The following is a 20,750-nucleotide window of genomic DNA, read 5'->3' on the forward strand; positions in this document are numbered from 1 at the left end:
TGCTGAGAGTTTTTAACATGAATGGATGTTGAACTTTGTCAAATGCTTTTTCAGCATCTATGGAGATGATCATGTGGTTTTTGTCTTTCTTTTTGTTGATGTGGTGGATGATGTTGATGGACTTTCGAATGTTGTACCATCCTTGCATCCCTGGGATGAATCCCACTTGGTCATGGTGTATGATCCTTTTGATGTATTTTTGAATTCGGCTTGCTAATATTTTGTTGAGTATTTTTGCATCTACGTTCATCAGGGATATTGGTCTGTAGTTTTCTTTTTTGGTGGGGTCTTTGCCTGGATTTGGTATTAGGGTGATGTTAGCTTCATAAAATGAGTTTGGGAGTATCCCCTCCTCCTCTATTTTTTGGAAAACTTTAAGGAGAATGGGTATTATGTCTTCCCTGTATGTCTGATAAAATTCTGAGGTAAATCCATCTGGCCCGGGGGTTTTGTTCTTTGGTAGTTTTTTGATTACCGCTTCAATTTCGTTGCTGGTAATTGGTCTGTTTAGATTTTCTGTTTCTTCCTGGGTCAATCTTGGAAGGTTATATTTTTCTAGGAAGTTGTCCATTTCTCCTAGGTTTCCCAGCTTGTTAGCATATAGGTTTTCATAGTATTCTCCAATAATTCTTTGCATTTCCGTGGGGTCCGTCGTGATTTTTCCTTTCTCGTTTCTGATACTGTTGATTTGTGTTGACTCTCTTTTCTTCTTAATAAGTCTGGCTAGAGGCTTATCTATTTTGTTTATTTTCTCGAAGAACCAGCTCTTGGTTTCATTGATTTTTGCTATTGTTTTATTCTTCTCAATTTTATTTATTTCTTCTCTGATCTTTATTATGTCCCTCCTTCTGCTGACCTTAGGCCTCATCTGTTCTTCTTTTTCCAATTTCGATAATTGTGACATTAGACCATTCATTTGGGATTGCTCTTCCTTTTTTAAATATGCTTGGATTGCTATATACTTTCCTCTTAAGACTGCTTTTGCTGTGTCCCACAGAAGTTGGGGCTTAGTGTTGTTGTTGTCATTTGTTTCCATATATTGCTGGATCTCCATTTTGATTTGGTCATTGATCCATTGATTATTTAGGAGCGTGTTGTTAAGCCTCCATGTGTTTGTGAGCCTCTTTGCTTTCTTTGTACAGTTTATTTCTAGTTTTATGCCTTTGTGGTCTGAAAAGTTGGTTGGTAGGATTTCAATCTTTTGGAATTTTCTGAGGCTCTTTTTGTGGCCTAGTATGTGGTCTATTCTGGAGAATGTTCCATGTGCACTTGAGAAGAATGTATATCCCGCTGCTTTTGGATGTAGAGTTCTATAGATGTCTATTAGGTCCATCTGCTCTACTGTGTTGTTCAGTGCTTCCGTGTCCTTACTTATTTTCTGCCCGGTGGATCTATCCTTTGGGGTGAGTGGTGTGTTGAAGTCTCCTAGAATGAATGCATTGCTGTCTATTTCCCCCTTTAGTTCTGTTAGTATTTGTTTCACATATGCTGGTGCTCCTGTGTTGGGTGCATATATATTTAGAATGGTTATATCCTCTTGTTGGACTGAGCCCTTTATCATTATGTAGTGTCCTTCTTTATCTCTTGTTACTTTCTTTGTTTTGAAGTCTATTTTGTCTGTTATTAGTACTGCAACCCCTGCTTTCTTCTCGCTGTTGTTTGCCTGAAATATGTTTTTCCATCCCTTGACTTTTTGTCTGTACATGTCTTTGGGTTTGAGGTGAGTTTCTTGTAAGCAGCATATAGATGGGTTTTGCTTTTTTATCCATTCTGTTACTCTGTGTCTTTTGATTGGTGCATTCAACCCATTAACATTTAGGGTGACTATTGAAAGATATGTACTTATTGCCATTGCAGGCTTTAAATTCGTGGTTACCAAAGGTTCAAGGTTAGCTTCTTTAGTATCTTACTGCCTAACTTAGCTCGCTTATTGAGCTGTTATATACACTATCTGGAGATTCTTTTCTTCTCTCCCTTCTTGTTCCTCCTCCTCGATTCTTCATATGTTGCGTGATTTGTTCTGTGCTCTTTCTAGGAGTGCTCCCATCTAGAGCAGTCCCTGTAAGATGTTCTGTAGAGGTGGTTTGTGGAAAGCAAATTCCCTCAGCTTTTGTTTGTCTGGGAATTGTTTAATCCCACCGTCATATTTGAATGATAGTCGTGCTGGATACGTATCCTTGGTTCAAGGCCCTTCTGTTTCATTGTATTAAATATATCATGCCATTCTCTTCTGGCCTGTAGGGTTTCTGTTGAGAAATCTGACGTTAGCCTGATGGGTTTCCCTTTATAGGTGACCTTTTTGTCTCTAGCTGCCTTTAACACTCTTTCCTTGTCCTTGATCTTTGCCATTTTAATTATTATGTGTCTTGGTGTTGCCCTTCTTGGATCCTTTCTGTTGGGGGTTCTGTGTATTTCCGTGGTTTGTTCGATTACTTCCTCCCCCAGTGTGGGGAAGTTTTCAGCAATTATTTCTTCTAAGATACTTTCCATGTCTTTTCCTCTCTCTTCTTCTTCTGGGACCCCTATAATATGGATATTGTTCCTTTTGGATTGGTCACACAGTTCTCTTAATATTGTTTCATTCCTGGAGATCCTTTTGTCTCTCTCTATGTCAGCTTCCATGCGTTCCTGTTCTCTGATTTCAATTCCATCAATGGCCTCTTGCATTCTATCCATTCTGCTTATAAACCCTTCCAGAGTTTGTTTCATTTCTGCGATCTCCTTTCTGGCATCTGTGATCTCCTTCCGGACTTCATCCCATTTCTCTTGCGTATTTCTCTGCATCTCTGTCAGCATGTTTATGATTCTTATTTTGAATTCTTTTTCAGGAAGACTGGTTAGGTCTGTCTCCTTCTCTGGTGTTGTCTCTGTGATCTTTGTCTGCCTGTAGCTTTGCCTTTTCATGGTGATAGGAATAGTCTGCAGAACTGGGACGAGTGACGGCTGGAAGGACTTCCCTTCTTGTTGGTTTGTGGCCCTCCTCTCCTGGGAGAACAGCGACCTCTAGTGGCTTGTGCTGGGCAGCTGCGCGCAGACAGGGCTTCTGCTTCCTGCCCGGCTGCTATGGAGTTTATCTCCGCTGTTGCTGTGGGCGTGGCCTGGCTCGGGCAGCTACTCCAAAATGGTGGAGTCGCGAGTCGCGTTGGAGCAGGAGCTGCTGGGAGGCTATTTATCTCCGTAAGGGGCCTCCCTGCTCCCTGCAGCCCAGGGGTTAGGGTGCCCAGAGATCCCGGATCCCTACCTCTGGATTAAGTGACCCGCCCTGCCCCTTTAAGACTTCCAAAAAGCACCCGCCAAAACAAAACAACGCCCACCAAAAAAAAAAAAGAAAAAAAAATTTTTTTAATTAAAAAAAAAAAAAAAAGGTTTTTAATTAAAAAAAAAGGTGGTCGTTCGTTTTTCTTTATTCTCCGGTGCCAGCCTCAGGCCTCTGCTCACCGGTCGGTCTTACTGCCCTGTTTCCCTAGTATTGGGGTCCCTATCCCTTTAAGACTTCCAAAAAGCGCTCGCCAAAACAAAACAGCAAAAAAGCAAAAAAAAAATGGTCGCGCGCTTTTCTTATGTCCTCTGTCGCCCAGCCTCCAGTGCCTGCTCACTGTTCTTGCTGCCCTGTTTTCCTAGTATCGAGCGCCCTGCACTCTGGCCCGGATGGCTGGGGCTGGGTGCTTGGCAGCCCTGGGCTCCGTCTCCCTCCCGCTCTGCCTGCTCTTCTCCCGCCGGGAGCTGGGGGGAGGGGCGCTCGGCTCCCGCGGGGCCGGGGCTTGTATCTTACCCCCTTCGCGAGGCGCTGGGTTCTCTCAGGTGCGGATGTGGTCTGGATATTGTCCTGTGTCCTCTGGTCTTTATTCTAGGAAGGGTTGTCTTTGTTATATTTTCATAGATATATGTTGTTTTGGGAGGAGATTTCCGCTCCTCTACTCACGCCGCCATCTTCCGCCCCTCCCTGGAATGTTTTTTATATCAATGTCATTAATAATAGATGGAAGATACAAATTTAGATATTAAAGGATGGACTAGTATTTTTAGTTCCAAAACAAAAGACATATATTGTTTATACTCATATCTTCCAGAATAAAATTATTCTGTAGTAGTTTTTTTAAGGGAAAAAAAATTGAGAGTGGCTAAATTTTAGCTACTAAAAACCCAGTCTAATTCTTCCCCATTCACTCTCCATATGTGGAGTTCTCCTTGAGCCAGTGGTCTCTGCTGTGCATATGTGTGGACTATATTTGAAGCATGGCATTTACTCAAAAATTAGAGTTCCAGGGGCCAGCTTTTGTGAGTGTTCTCCCCCAGATTCCTCTCCACCTGTTGTTTATACAATGATTGCTGTGGCTTTCTAACTTGATCTGAAGCTCTCTCTTGGTCAGCTGATGAAAGGCTGCCATCTCTTTCCCTCCCAGGAGCTCATGAAGACTTGCTTTTCTGTGGAGGACCTGGGAACCAGTGCAGAGCTCTTTGTGGGAGATAGCCCTGCTGTGCTTGGCCTCAAACAGGCTGCTCATCCTTTGCTTTCAGAAGCATGAGATTCCCCCCGCCAGGCCTAGGAACAATAATAAAAATATATTTGGAAAAATCCCCATTGCTTCTTTTGCTGACCTTGGCAGTCAGGTACAAAGCATCCACAAAATGCTGCAAACAGAAATTCTGCCTTCCAGGCTTATTCTCTTCTTACAGAAAAATCCTTAACCTTGTAGGGCTGTTTTTTCATGTTTTCTTAATGAGAAAATATTTCAGAGATTTTTGGCACCGCAGGTTTATTCCTTTCCGGTGGTTTCACTCTTAACCAACTATAATCTCTCTGATCTCTTTTCTATTTTTCTTTCACAGTATGGGCCACATCCAATCAACCTCCTGTAGGATGACTGTTACAAGTACAGTGAATTTTTTTTTTTGTCATTTCCATCCCAGAGCACTTCTGGTTTGTGTGGATTTTTAAAAACTAAGGACTGTTTCAAAAATTTTAACAGACTTAAAAAATGGTATTCACTGCAGTGAAGACTACCAAGAAAAAGAGCTATAGCTCTGTCCTCAAAACAGCTTGTGGTCTGGTGACATACTCCACCATACAGCGACATATACAAATTAGTAAAAGTGTAAAAGAAGTGGGGGTGAGGGGAGAAGGGAGTGCTGTGTTTGGACTGAGAATGCTAGCTTTATGCAGCCACTTTGAAATATCACGTTGGTATCTTGTTTGATGTTAAAAGGTCCCTATCAAGTCCAAAGGTACTAGAGCAGGTTGAATGGTGGGGTCTGTTGAAAATGCAGTCCCCAAAAGTGCCCTCTGTGCAGTATGTACGGTTCACATCTATGAGACCCTGAAGGGAGAGAGAGACATGATTGGTGTCTGTGGCAGGTATTGGTCATCAGGCCGTCACCAGGTGAGGTCCCCTGGCCAGGTGAGAGGATCATTTTTCTTTTCGTAACAAGAATTAGTCAGGTAATAAGAATGATAACTCTGTACTTTAAGACAATGTACTGGTCTTGAGGAGACTCAAAGCTCAATAAGATATGGTTTCTCTTAAAGAACACTTAGTGAGTGATCATGGTTTTTAATTCAGTGTGAGGCATAAGTATTAGATTCCCTGGTATGTGGGGGGTGTTGGGGTGAGGAAGGGGCAAGGCAAGTGTATGGTTTGGAGAAGTCCTTTCCCATGTCTGAGGCTCTGACACATGCCCTAGAAGGATTTGTGTTTATTCCCTGACCTCCAGGCTGAAAATTACTTAGAGTAAAAGGAAGTGCTACACTGAGGCAGTGTGAGTTGTCAGCAGGAGGACAAAAAGCACGAGCACCTAGTCCAGCACAGTGGCTAGCACAGAGCTCAGGTAATGTTTGCAGGGGAAGGAGCTTGCATGCGTTCTAGGCTGTAATTCAAGGTCAGTGGCTGGAATAGAAAGATGAAGTGCATGGAGAGCAGCAGTAGCAGATAACCAGGAAGAGGGAAGCACGGGTGTGTTCTGGGCATGGTGACGAAGCCAGCCCACTTTACCATTGGTTTTCAAAGGGACCCACAAAACCACAGTATAGACAGGATACATTTTCCTGGAATGTTAATTTTGCTTAGTTATATTGGAGGAAAAAATTAAGTAATTTAATTGGTTAATAATTTAAAACATTTTTACATTAAAACAAACAAGGCAAATTTTGGAACAAAATATAGTTAATTCCATGGATATTTTTAAAGTTCAAAATCTCAGGTTCTACTCTTTTCTTTCGATCCTTTGATAGAAGAATTAAAAATTCTTTCAAGGAGATTAACCCTTTATTCACACACACAAATGCCTTACTAATCCTTACTTAGAGCTTGAGGGAGGAGCTTTGCTCTCTCCGAAGTACCTGTGGGAGGTGGGGCATGCAGTCCAGCACTTGGCCACACGGCTGGGGACTTTGCTTAGCTGTTAGAGGACCCCAGCTGAAGACCCAGGCTCTTTGACACTTTGCATATCCTGGATGGTAAATCTTGATGGTGATTGATGTGGTTCCCCCTAAAAGATATGCCTCTGTTGCATACAACAGACCTGATACATCTCTGTGCTCAGCTCTGGGCCATGCATGGAGTCTGCACTCTTGCTAAGAAGGCAGGGAGGCCTGGCTGCCTTGGTCTCCTGGGGATAATGGAATGAAGGGTCTTTAGAGGCACCTCCTGAGTGTTTGGTTTCCTTTCTCTCTCACCTTCTGGTCCTAAGTCCTAAATCCTGTCTCAGCTTCTCTAGCCCCTCCTGCTCCTGCTCTCCACAGGTCCTGGCCCCCATGCTGGTCCTCTGTTTTCAGTATGTTTGGGTTGTAAATCATTAGGTAACTGAGATCAGAGGTTCTGTTTTTCCTAGGCCAAGGCAAACCCCTCCCTTTCAAAGGTCCCTCTGGCTTTTCCTAGCTTTGAGGAAAGACCATATGTAGTTTCTCTAAACTAGAGTGGCATCAGAGGCCAACCAGAGGCAGAGTTGTTGGGTAAAAGACCTCTGTTTACCATTTCTGCTTTAATTTCCATGTTTTCTGATATGTGTCAGATTGACTTTGTTATAAGATTTTCTTTGTTATAATACCAAACTCTGCCCAGTGTTAGAGATAACTTTCTTGTGTTGCTGTCACAAGTTAAAGGAATTAAGAAAAGCTGAGATGAACTCAGTTAATCCAACACAAACAGGGCAGTGGCCTTCATTCAGGGCAGAAAAGGATCTAGCTCTGTGCTGCCTGTAGGTGGTTAATAGCCCCACGTGGCTAGTGAAATGTGGCTAATTTGAATTGGGATGTGCTGGTAAGTATAAAATAGTGAATTTCAAAGACTTGGTATCAAGAAAGATTGTAAAATATTATCAGTAATTTTTTATATTGATTACTTGTTGAAATAATACTTATTGATATATTGGGTTGAATAGAATATTATTAAAATTAATTTTAAATGTTTTTGTTTGCCTTTTTTAAATGTGGCCTCTAGAAAATTTTATATTACATAGGTGGCTCAGATTATATTTTTATGGGGCAGTGCTGCTCTAGATTGTAGCTTTGTAATCATAGTAAGTCAGACCTCTTGGGCATTTCCCAGGGATTATTTATGGAAGATTTTCTCTCTCTAAATGATCAGACTAAGATGGGAATAACACATAATAGACTATAAGGTTCTACAAAGCAAGAGCTGTCTGTTTATTGTACTTCTTTGGAGGCATGAGTGTTGAGATCATTTTGCTTGGGAGGCTTATAAACTGGCTTTGAAGCAAATTCTGAAAACAGTTTTGAACATTGACGGCATCATTGAAATAAGGGTTCTGCCTCCCAGTGACTCCACTGAAAGATGTAATTCATCTGGTTACGTAAGTCTGGGGTTGGAATGTTAATAATGAAAGAAGGCTGTTTCATTACCTGAAGTCTCTATCTCCAGTGGGTCTCAGCATGTAGAAAGGCACTGGGGCAAGAACCATGGTTGAACCTGTTATTTTATGAATGCAGAATGCAACATGATGAAGGCTAAGGGGGAAGAAGTCTTTTCCATCTGTGAAATGACTGCCACAATAAGGTTAGTTAATACCATATTAATACCATCTATTACATCATCTATTTACCTTTGTTTTGTGTGTGGTGAGAACATTTAAGATTTACTCTCTTAGCAACTTTCATGTGTACAGTACTTACTGTATTGTTAACTATAGTCGCCATGCTGTACATTAGCTCCTCAGAATTTATTCCTCTTATAACTGGAATTTTGTACCCTCTGACCACCATTATCCATGTCCCCCACCTTCCTAGCCCCTGGCAGCCACCAGTCTACTCTCTGTTACTATGAGTTCAGTTGTTTTCAGATTCCACATAGAAGTGAGATCATACAGTATTTGTCATTCTCTGACTTGTTTCACTAAGCATGTACCTCAAGGTTCATATATGGCAGGCTTTTCTTCTTTTTAATGGCTGAATAATATTCCATTGTGTATATATACCACATATTTTTTATCCATTCATCTGCCGATGGACAGTTAGGTTGCTTACATATCTTGCAACATGGATACGATATTTGTTCAACATTTAAAAATGTACAGAAGTGTTTGAGTGAAAAGTAAGTCCATCTACCAGCCCTGGTCCTCCAGCCTCCCAGTTTCTTTTCCCCAAGAACACCACTGTTACTAGATCTAGAATTCATTTGTAATAGGTGGCTCCTCTGCCCTTGCCTCCTCTTGCCTCTTGGTGGTTGAGATATGGAGGAGGCTTTTTTCTTAGAAAATGAATTCACACTCTCCAAGACAGTGGCTTGCTAAGCAGAGTCTGAGCACTAAGAAATGACTACAGAGCAGTCAGTGCTCTGAATTCAAATGTGGTCTTGTGCTTGCCTGATTGGAAAGCCCTTGATTTCTGGGCTCCAACAACTACATATAGCAATTCTTTTAGGAGTGAATTAAACCCTTAGTTCCTTCATGTAACCAACAAATATTCTTTCAACGATTCCTCTGTGCAAGGCTCCATGCTAAGCACACACAAGTGAATCAAACTTGACCAAGTTCCCTCTGCATTTGGCCTGTACATTAACCCTGCCTGAAGTCTCGTCCAGGCTACCTACTAGCAGTAGCAGTCCCTCCTTGCTGAAGAACTGTCAGGATGTTGCAAATGCACTTACATTCATGCGGAGTGGTATTGTATGTAAAGAATAAGCACTTGTGTGATCCCCACAGCATGCTCTGTCCCCATTGCTCTCCAGTCTGGTCTGCCATAAGCTCACTGGCACATTAGGGATCCTGTAACTTGCTGTAATTCCAGCAGGCATTCCCATGAGGACTGCTGAGCTCCATTCTCCCTGCCCTGCCTCCACTTCCTTCCCCCAGACTGGAGGTTGGGGTTGCTAGTTTCCTGTGTTAAAATTGTGCCTTTGTAGGAAACCTCTCACTTAAGAAAACTCTCAAAGCTTACCTGACTGCTTTGTTTGCCCTCCTTTACCACCACAATTGAACCATAGCATTTGATATTGGTGTTGTCATGCAGAACATAAAGGGTTAATTAGGATAGCCTTCCTCTGTCCTCTGCAGAGGAGTAAAACAACAAAAAACCTGCTTGGGTACTGCGTGCTTCTGGAAAACCCCAATTAGCACCCTTTAATAGTTGTAATTTTTACTTTTTTGAGCTGAGGAAAAAAATGTTTTTGCTAATTAGATAATTATTTTGTGGTGGTCATTTGATTTAAAAAATTGCTTTGACTGTAAAAATGTCTGGAGAATTACTTAATTTAATAAGTCACTGTTATTTTAACATTTTAAAAAATCAGAAAAGGTCTTGAAAGTTTGTAATTTTCATAGTAAGCCATACAAGAAATACTATATTGATTGAGAGTTCTTCAAGTGTGTGTGTATGTGTTTTGTGCACGTGAAATTGAGATTTTTGTCCCCAAGATATATAGGACTAATTAATGATGTTAACAGTAGGGGAAGCTTGGTGTACTATATTTGCAACTTTTCTGTACATCTAAAACTGTTCTAAAATAAAATGTTTAAGAAGTATATATATGTGAAAGGCTCTTAAAAATCAAATTAGATGCATTCTACAATAAACTGAGTGGGAACATCCATGAAAAGTTTATATGATATTCCACTTAAAAACTTTATTAAAAAATAAACACTATGACCATTTGATCAATAAATATGAGAGATGCCCTCTCAAAAAAAAAAAATAGACACTATGTTACCATCTTAAGGCTTCTGACTACATCTAACGCAAGTATTAGGAGTGGTAGCTTTAGTACCTAATAGTAACATCAGAATTCCCTGATGTGCAAATATATTAGCCATGAAATTGCGTGTAGAATATTTAAGTGCTTTATAGGAGATGCCTTTCCTAAGTGAAACAATGAATCTGTTTACTAATAAATCTTTCCTATATCTGAGTCAAACTTGCAATTATCGACTATAAATTAATTGTCTTCAGGGTTAGCTCATGATGCTGATGGGCCAATCTGAGGAAGTGTGCTGACCATTTGCATCATGCCTTTATCTTGGTTTGTTCTGAATTTCTAAGAAAGTAACTGAATTTGGACAAATTTGATTCAGGAATGTTCAGTTTTCCTTGAACCTGTGGTTTAATTTACTACCTTTAAGCATATTTGCATTCAAACACAAAAGTATTTCAAGTGGACATATGTCCTATCATAAATAGATTTAAATGAAATTTTCATTGATGGGTGGTACCAATAATGGAAGAAAAGTGATGTTGAAGCTCCTTTGTGGTTTATTTCCAGGCATCATTTTAGTTTATGTGTTTCTTGACAACAGAAAATTCAGGAACATAGTTAGCATAGTCTTCAATTGAGAAGAAACTTTGTCATAATGTATCACACTACCCTGATATTGTATTAGAGAGGGCCTTTGAACTTGAGTTCCCTCTGATGTTGCCCTTCCCTGCTCCCTCGTGTCTATCACATCATAGTACTTCGTTTTCTTCATAGCACTTACAGTGGGAATTCCCTTCTCTGCTTGTTTTGTGCTTTACTTGTTTATCTCCTGTTTCTCTCACCAGCATTTAGCTCCAAGGGAACAGGAATCTTGTCTGTCTTGCTTATCACTATATCCCCTGTGCTTGGAACATTGGCATATAGTGGGTCTACTTTAATATTTGACATTGCAGCACAGATGTCTAAGTATATACAGATTTATAATTGCTGGTAGAAAACATGCCAGAAAGATACCCCATGAATAAATAACAAACTCCATTTCCTAAACCTTTTCTCATTCCTTACTCTCTTTCTGATTTTCTTAGGCACATATATTGCTTTTAGGACATGACAAATGATACAATTTAATAGGAAAATGATAGATGTTAAGGAGAAAACTTGGCATTCACGTAACATTTTATCTGCAGAATAAATTGATGTTTTAGCTCCCTTCTTTTCGTTTTTATCAATAAGAGAAGGATGACTTTGGGGATGGGAAAGAAACATAGGTGATCTTGGGGTAGGAGTCCCTGGGGTCATTATCTCAGTGACCTTTTGTTCTCTCTGAATATTCCCAGAAGACAGGCACATTTATGTTTCACCACATGAACCCAGAAGTTTGATCCGGTCTGCTCTCAGCTGTAGACTAAAGAAAGCTTGTCTGTGTGTCTGGGCCCAGTCTTGACTCCGGAGTAAACAGGTTCAGGAGAATCATTTTTCTCCCAATAGTCAGGGCACCTTGAGGTAGCTTGGCCTCTTATCTGCCTTAGAGCCTGTGTGGGAAGCCACCACAGACCTGCCCCGAGCCCTAAAAGAAATGTGGGATAGTGTGATTGTCATCACCTGTTCATACATGCGACGTGTACATATGTGTCTGGGATATTTTGAGTTCTTTGAAAGTTATGCCTCACTTGCCACATGATATCCTCATCTAGAACTTCAGTAATTTTGCAATGAATCATTCATCTGAGACAATATTTGTAGTAACTGCTAATCTCAGGGTGTAAATGAAGTTACAAAGCTTACATAAGGCTGTATTAAGCAAGTAAATATCCATTTAGATCTGACAGGTGTTAGATTTCATTTTACCTTCTATTTCACATCCCCTCCTTCCTTTTATTTTTCCCACATTAGTGTTGTCTTCATGTTTAATAGAAAGTGTATCTGATCTTCCCCATTACTGTTGCTAAGGCAACTTTCCTCAATGTATAAAGTTAGCTCCCCTCAGACTGCCTTGAACAGAGTGTTACTAATCCTGATCCTCAATGTAATTATTGTAATAAGAAGGTATCCAGGCAATGAATGGGAAACAGAAACCCAGTGATTGCACATTGATAGTGAAAAACAGATTTACTTGACAAAAGGGTATGTTTCTGCCAAAATTGAACTATGCCTCTTCTAGTAAAAAATACACAAGGAATGAAGAATACAGAAGGAACTCTAGAGCTGAAGAAAGTAGGCTATTGGAGGGCAAATTACCTGGAAAATTAAAAGTTTATTAAATGTTGAATAGCCGCAAGAAGAATAATTCATGAAATATAATGAATATAAAATATCTTGGCCCCAACACATGGCTCTGAGTGTTTGTGGTCCCTCCATTCTGATATGTGGGCCACCCTGTTCCAACAAGGTATGGCATTGAAAAGATTGGTGGAGACATTGAGGGCCTGTTTCATTTCTATATGTTTTAATAATTTGGCCCTAAGATACTACTTTTCTCTCTAAACAAGGTAATTCCTAGTTCATGCCTTTCTTCTTTGTAAATTAGCATTTAAAGTTAAATAATACTTTCTAACCTTTGGATTACCAGAGTAGACTTTATTATACAACATCTCTCTTATTTTAGATTTAATGCCAACTTCTGAAAGAAATCCTTAATATCTTCATTAATCTATTTAAAATTACTTTAATCATGCTTCTGATAAAAAAATTAATATGTGATCATAGTATGAAAGTTATAAAAAGAAAAGTGTAAATGATCCATTATCTTACCACCCAAGGTAAATGCCTAACTTTCTCTGGTGGAATTTCCCTGACCTTAAAAATTCTTTAAAAACATAGTTTTTAATAATAGCTAAGAGCAATCATTTTAGGATATCATGATTTGGGTGACTACAGCTAGAAAACAGATTTTTCTTTGTGTGTGTCTAAAATTTTGGGTACCCTAATTTGATATTTTGGCATAAACACACATTGTAGCACAGAGTAATTGTGATAAATCTAGAATGGCAGATCTGTAAATTTCAGTTCCAAACACAAATAGGCAAACTAATCCTATGTTGAAATGTGAATCCAACTAACTTTTGTGAAGTAAATCTGTAGGAACCACTGTATGTGTCTGATCATAATATAAGAAACTTGAGAATTCAGTGAAATACATAGGTTCCATCATACAACAGGATAGGAAAAATATGAAGTCCATCCCAAACTGCTGCTTTTGTTGTGACTCAGTCTATTTTGTGATACTCAAAGTGAATTAAAACTACATTTTAAAAGCCTGGGTTCCATCACATTTTTGGCTGGCCTAGTACAAACCTGTGAAGAAGGCACTATTCTGGCTGGTCAGCAAACATTCACTGAGCCCTCTGCCCAGCTCTTCACATACTTTAAGTCCCCATGAAAAAAAGCCTTTAAGTGTTCAAAATGATACATTGATTCTTCTTTTTAATGCCTTGAATATTCTTTGAGCAAAGCTGCTTTAAAAATAATTTCTGATTGTATGTTTGGTTTTTATCAAGAAATGGAGAGTGGTATTGTGAATTGATCCCAAGTGAGAAAAATTCCCATAAAATGTAGGTGCCTTAGTCAGATAATTGGAGGAGATCCTGTCTGACCTCTGTTCCATGTTATGAGTTCAAAACAATACCCTCTTCTTGGCCATGTGCTGTCACGTTGCCTGATGAGCGAAACGTTGGCATTGCCATCATTTGGATCAGTGTAGGGCTTTCTGACCCACCCACTGTGTCGGTAAACATGAAATCCTAGTGGCAAATATGTTTACTTACTTTTCTCTGAAATGTGCTGTCGCTTTTTTACCTCCTGCAGATAAAAACTGACAGGTCCTTTTCCAACTAGCCAAAAACAGTGATGGAAACCAGGTGGAAGATACAGCTTTTCAAATGTAGTTTTAATTCATTTTGAGTCCCATAAGAGTAGGCTGAGTCACAGACAAGCTGTGGGCCTCACCAAATCACTCTATGACCTCACTGTCCCTCTGGCAAACCTCTCTCAGAGCAATATGGTTATATCACTGAAAGAGCGTCAGAAACAGCTTGCTTGAGAGAAGTTTTCTCTGTGAGCTGTTAAGGCTGCCAGATAGCATCGCTATAGTCCATCTTCTCTACTTTTTTTATTCTTGAAATTCACATGGTCCTCATGTACTGCCACAGTATTATTTACCAACTTCACTACAGTCACTTAGGTTATAGATAATGAAGGCCTGGTTACATAACCATTCATTAGAAGTGCAGTTTCGGATTTGATGAAGCCCGGAATTGATGAAACTAACTCCTCAGTTTCTTAAAACAGATACTTTGAATGAAACCCCTGGAATCTCCACCCTGAAAATATACCTTATTGTTGTATATTGAGGTCTCTATTTTAGATTCTCCCCAATTACCTTCCTTTTCTGTCTTGTTGATTATTCTTACCATTGCTGTCAAATAGTATGACAGAGATTTGGACTTGCTTCAGGAAAACAGGTTTAATTGTGGCTTTGCTTCTAACTAGCTGTGCTGCTTTTCGAATGCCATTTAGTCTTTCTTGACCTTGTCCTCTTCATGTTGATCTCTAAGATACCATTTGAGGTTCTGTGGTCCTATTATGGAAGGTCAAACTCTTTTCTAGAGGGCACAGTGCCTCCTAGGCAGGATCATAATATTCTCTGTGTTTCCAGATCACCTAGAAAGGCCCCTCCTTCCAAAGATTCTGATCCCCAAGTGACTCTGTAGTGTAGCCAGTATGAAAACCACTGGTATAGGGTCCAGACCCAGGGGCTCATCATTACAAAACCTTCTCCTTTGCCACATTTTTTTCATCCTTAAGTCAAGGACCATTTTGTCCTGAGAAAGTAACTGCTTTTATAATTTGCTCCTCACAGAAGTTATAGTCTAGCCATTTTCCCTTTATGTAGCTTTTATGAATATTTTATGTTGATTCAGTACCTATTCATGTTCTTGCTTCTTTTTCTACTGTCAGTATTCAACCACACTTGACCAGTGATTCATAAAAACAACAAAAAGATACTGATTAAACTGGTTGACTTTAGCAGTGGTTCTCAAAATAGCATCTTCATCACCATCACTTGGGGCACTTATTAGAAATGCAAATTCTTAGGCCTCTCCCTGGACCAGAAGCTCAGGTGGGATCCAGCAACCTGTGCATGAACAAGCCTGCTAGGTGATCCTCATGATACATGCTATTGTTTAAGAGCTGTCCTAGAGAGAGAGATATATATATTTTTGGTATCATTAATGTAAAATTACTTGAACATTAAGGTTTCTAAACTCCCCCTATTATCAAGTCCCCCTGACATACCCCATTACAGTCACTGTCCATCAGCATAGTAAGATGCTGTAAAATCATTACTTGTCTTTTCTGTATATACTGCCTTTCCCATGTCCACCCCCACCACTACATTATGTGTGCTAATCGTAATGCCCCTTTTTCCCCTTTATCCCTCCCTTCCCACCAATCCTCCCTAGACCCTTTCCCTTTGGTAACTGTTAGTCCATTCTTGGGTTCTGTGAGTCTGCTGCTGCTTTGTTCCTTCAGTTTTTTCTTTGTTCTTATACTGCACAGATGAGTGAAGTCATTTGATACTTGTTTTTTTTTGCCTGGCTTATTTCACTGAGCATAATACCCTCTAGCTCCATCCATGTTGTCACAATTGGTAGGATTTGTTTTCTTCTTAAGGCTGAATAATATTCCATTGTGTATATGTCCCACATCTTCTTTATCCATTCATCTACTGATGGACACTTAGGTTACTTCCATTTCTTGGCTATTGTAAATAGTGCTGCAATAAACATAAGGGTACATATGTCTTTTTTCAAACTGGGTTGCTGCATTCTTAGGGTAAATTCCTAGGAGTGAAATTCCTGGGTCAAATGGTGTTTCTATTTTGAGTATTTTGAGGAACCTCCATACTGCTTTCCACAATGGTTGAACTAGTTTACATTCCCACCAGCAGTGTAGGAGGGTTCCTCTTTCTCTACATCCTCTCCAACATTTGTTGTTGTTTGTCTTTTGGATGGTGGCCATCCTAACTGGTGTTAGGTGATATCTCATTGTGATTTTAATTTGCATTTCTCTGATGATTAGTAGAGTATGTTTTCATGTGCCGGTTGGCCATCTGAATTTTGTCTTTGGAGAAGTGTCTGCTCAGCTCCTCTGCCCATTTTTTTAATTGGCTAAGTTCCTTTTTGTTTGTTGAGGTGTATGAGCTCTTTATATAATTTGGCTGTCAACCCCTTATTGAATATGTCATTTATGAATATATTCTCTCATACTGTAGGATGCCATTTTGTTCTGCTGATGGTGTCCTTTGCTGTACAGAAGCTTTTTAGTTTGATATAGTCCCACTTGTTCATTTTTGCTTTTGTTTCCCTTGCCCGGGGAGATATGTTCATGAAGAAGTTGCTCATGTTTATGTCTAAGAGATTTTTGCCTATGTTTTTTTCTAAGAGTTTTATGGTTTCATGACTTACATTCAGGTCTTTGATCCACTTTGAATTTACTTTTGTGTATGGGGTTAGACAATGATCCAGTTTCATTCTCTTACATGTAGCTGTCCAGTTTTGCCAATACCAGCTGTTGAAGAGACTGTCATTTCCCCATTGTATGTCCATGGCTCCTTTATCATATATTAATTGACCATATATGGTTGGGTTTATATCTGCGCTCTCTATTCTGTTCCACTGGTGTATGGGTCTGTTCTTGTGCCAGGACCAAATTGTCTTGATTACTGTGGCTTTGTAATACAGCTTGAAGTCAGGGAGCGTAATTTCCCCTGCTTTGTTCTTCCTTCTCTGGATTGCTTTGGGTATTCGGGGTCTTTTATTGTGTCCTGGAAAGATTTTATATTTTTGAGTAGTTGGATTTTTTTTTGTAAGTGTGCTCAGGTATTTTTGAAGTAATCATTGTCCAAACCTACATGTGCTGGAAACAGAAGGGAGGGAGAGATATTCCATTTCTAAAGGGGCTATTTCCCTGCCTTCCTATCTTTTTACTCTTCAGAACTTTTCATATTCTTTTCAGCTCTTAGAAAACCTATCTATATCTCTTTTTTGCACATTGAAAATTTAATCTTAAGTTAGTTCTGTTATCATGGAAACTTTGCTAATCATTACCATGTATATGATCTATTGTGAAATATATAACAGTAGATAGAGTGGTGCCTAATAAAATATTTATTTAATTTCTACATTTTCATTTGTTTATATTTTTAAATTGGAACTTACAGATGAAATTCTTTTTACTTTAGAACATAGACAAGAATTATTTTTTAAAGCTATCCTCAAACAAATGGAATTGTTCTGTAATAGATGCAAAGGTTGCTTTTGTCAGAGGGAAAATTCTACTAAGTCAAGCACTTTCTGGAAGAAACGTGTGAGCATATGCTGTTATCATGATTACATAACAAAGAGGATAAGGGCATCTGGCCCTAAGTGAGGAGACTGTGACTCCCCCAAACTTTTGCAGTGGCAGAAGTAGACGTACAGTCCAAGTGTCCATGCTTCCAGCTCAGTATTTTCTACATGAAACATCATTGCCGTTAGGACTATTCAGTTTACCTAATTGGTTGGATCTTTGTCAAGAGCTTGATCCAAGTGTGGTTTTCAGTTTTAATACAGAAAGCATTTGCAAGTTCTTTGAAGGGTAGCACACAGCTTCATTTAACTCCCTCGTGCCCTCCCTCCTCTGTCAAGTTGCACCAGGAAATTCAAGGTCTAGCCAGAGACCCCCAAAGAGTTAAAAAGACAAGCAGCCTACAGAGTTGGAGAAATTGATGTCAAAAACAGATGTTCCAATGCAGACTTTGCTGGATTCATAAGTCAGGATGAAGCCGGCATGATGCATGCAAGTCAGAAAAAACCTCTTGGCCAGCATTGTGGAGAAATGAAGTGTTGTCCCCTCATCTGTAAAACCTCCTCATTCTGGCTGCATGGGAGTATTGCAGAAGGCCTCCTGGGAGATGGGTGGCCCTGACACTTGAGCCATTAACTCAGAACGCCCTCTAATCCCTTGTTTTCATTGTTGGTGTTCCACAGAGCTGTGCATACAGGCCCTGCCCGTTTTCATTGGCTGCAGGGATTGTTATTGGAGGGGCTGACAGCTGTCTGCCAGGCTGTCTGAAAGGCCTTCCTGTGCTCTCCACCGCTGCTCAGCTTCACAGCACTATTGTTCCTGGTGAGCCTTTTTCTTAAAATCTTTCCCAGCTGTATCCTGATATGGTAGACCACTTAAATTAGCTCCAGATTGTTCTGTTTATTTTGTGTTAGATAAGCAACAAAATACAGTCCCAGCAGCCAGCCAGGAGGTGGGTGGAAGTGGGGGGGGGCGATCAGAGGACACAAGCAAGGTCTTTTACAAAAGGTAGAGTTCCCAGACAAAACCGTGAAAAGGCGCACATGTGATACAGTCACTGGTCCTGCCAATTACATGTGACCCTGATGGGCTGGCCAAGCAAAGACTTTGGATGTGCACACACCTCATTCCAGAAAAGAAAACTGAGGCCCCAGCATGAAGTCATACTAGAAAGAAGCTAAATTTTCATGATTGGAAATAGATACAGAATCTCTATCACCCACACACCTGGTTGCCATGCCATCTGTTCAGGTACCATGCTTGATGCCCTGATTGTGACAGGAGTCCCTTTTATTTTAAAAAAATTGTCCTTTATTGTAATGCATAACAATTGATGGGCCCAAAACTGGCTGAAGTTCACACCAGTCTCCCTAAATTCATAGCATTTGAAAATGTTCTCTTCCCTGCTGTGATTTAAAGCTAGAAATCCAAAGACGTTGAGTCACCAGCATAGGTATTTTCCACACAGCTGCAAGTGAAAATTCACCAAGGACTTGGCCCACATTTGCTTATGCCGGCCATCTGTGCAACTGCTCTGCCTACAGCCGCTCTTCCTTTGTGGCTGTCTGCTCACGGGGCCTCTCCATGAAAAGCCTTTCTGAATACTTAACAAAAAGTATTTTCAAATATAATAGATACTCTCCTAGAATGAAGATACTGCCTTTGTGATTGTAGGAATAAACCCAAATAAAATATGAAAGATAAACTTCCGAATGCTTTAACTCAGCTGAAGCATATGAACAATGCCAGCAACCAGCTGAGTAACAACAATTATTGAGAATTTTGTCCGTGGTAATTCAAGACTCCCCAGGAAAGATACCATGATTCACTCCAGCATGACTGGGTCTCCAGTCCCCTCTCTGAGAACAAGTTGGGAGAACAGTAGGGGAGAACAGAGTCAGGAGTAATAAAATGCCCTTAGAGACTGTCTCTTAGTTTCCTTGGGGACAAATAAACTCAACGTGTAATAAAAAGGTAGAAAATCAACTTTGGGAAAATGATTACCCTGCCAGGCCCCTTCTCTGGTGGAATGTGCATTTTCTTCTCCATCATGGAGCTGAACAGCCTCCATGTCACCTTCTGATTCCCTGGTTTTCATCTCTTTTCTTTCTGTGTGTCCTTTTTAGTCCTAATGGTGGACAGACAGTCTTGTATTTTTCACCTGGGCCAGGCTTTCCACAGATGACCTGTCCCTTGAGGGCAGGGTCTATGTACTGAACCTCCTTGTCTTTTCCCACACTGCCAGCACCTGTCGTGGGCACCTAGCAGGTACTTAATTGTTTTTTCTTTTTTATGCAATGAAGTGTCACTCATTCTACTTCTGTATTTATTCAGGCAAAGGTGAAAACAATAACAAAAAAAACAAGACCAGACATTGTTCCACTGGCCCATTCTCATTGAAATCATGAACATACCCTTCTGGTACAGGGCAGGATAGAGGAAGCCAACTGAAGCCTATCTTTCTCGTGGATTACAAATTGAAAAGTCTGGAAGATATAGAAAACACCTGAAAAGTAAATGGTAGCAGGCAAACTGGCGATGAGGTCAAAGCTTGATCTGGTCCTGGTACCAGGGTGAGTTTTCTGGGTTTGTTTTCTCCTGCCTCTCGGCTTTGCCCCAAGGGCTGATGGAATCACGGACTCTGAAGTAGGCACTGGCAGGAGACCCTACACATGAAACCCCTGGTTTCTACCCAGAGGCTTGGGAAAGGACTCCTTTACTGGAGAATATAGAGGAATTACCATTTTATTTCTTTTTTTCTCTTGTTTCCCAGCCCTGCCCCAAGGCCAGCCTCAGTTGAGGATCTGCCTTTGCTTTTGTGATAGGAGTTTGGGCACCTAAAACCCCAAAAGAACATTCTCTCAGAAAGAGGACCAAGGTAAAGAGGCCCCTTTTGTTCCAAAGTGTGTGGGAGAATCCCATTCTCTCTCTTCTCTCTCTCTCTCTTTCTCTCTCTCTCTCTCTCTCTCTCTCTGCTTTGCTCCCAAAGGCAGCCTCAGTTGTGCAGAAGTACCTATCAGCATAGGGAGCTGAGACCTGACAGAAAGCTATCTTTTTGACCAGAGAAACCAGGAAATGGGAACCCTAGGAGCTACAAAGTGTGGGGGAATCTTGGAGGGGAGGGAGCTGGAGAAGAGGACCCCCGATTCTGTGCATGAACTGACAGAAGTCCCAGGCTCACCTCTGCACTGGCATGTGCCACTCAGTCCCCAAGAAGCAAAGCAAAGGCTTCAAGGGCTCAACTGCAAAGTATACCACTGG

The 20,750-nt window shown here is 40.4% G+C and overlaps 1 protein-coding gene across 3 annotated transcripts in view; it reads left to right on the forward strand.

Moving 5' to 3' along the window:
- Window positions 1-20,750, forward strand: part of ARSB (arylsulfatase B) — a 185,170-nt gene that overhangs the window by 53,288 nt on the left and 111,132 nt on the right. The gene's annotated exons all lie outside the window — the stretch shown is intronic.

Source organism: Manis pentadactyla, chromosome 2 (assembly GCF_030020395.1).
Source record: "Manis pentadactyla isolate mManPen7 chromosome 2, mManPen7.hap1, whole genome shotgun sequence".
In the NCBI taxonomy this organism is placed as follows: Eukaryota; Metazoa; Chordata; class Mammalia; order Pholidota; family Manidae; genus Manis; species Manis pentadactyla.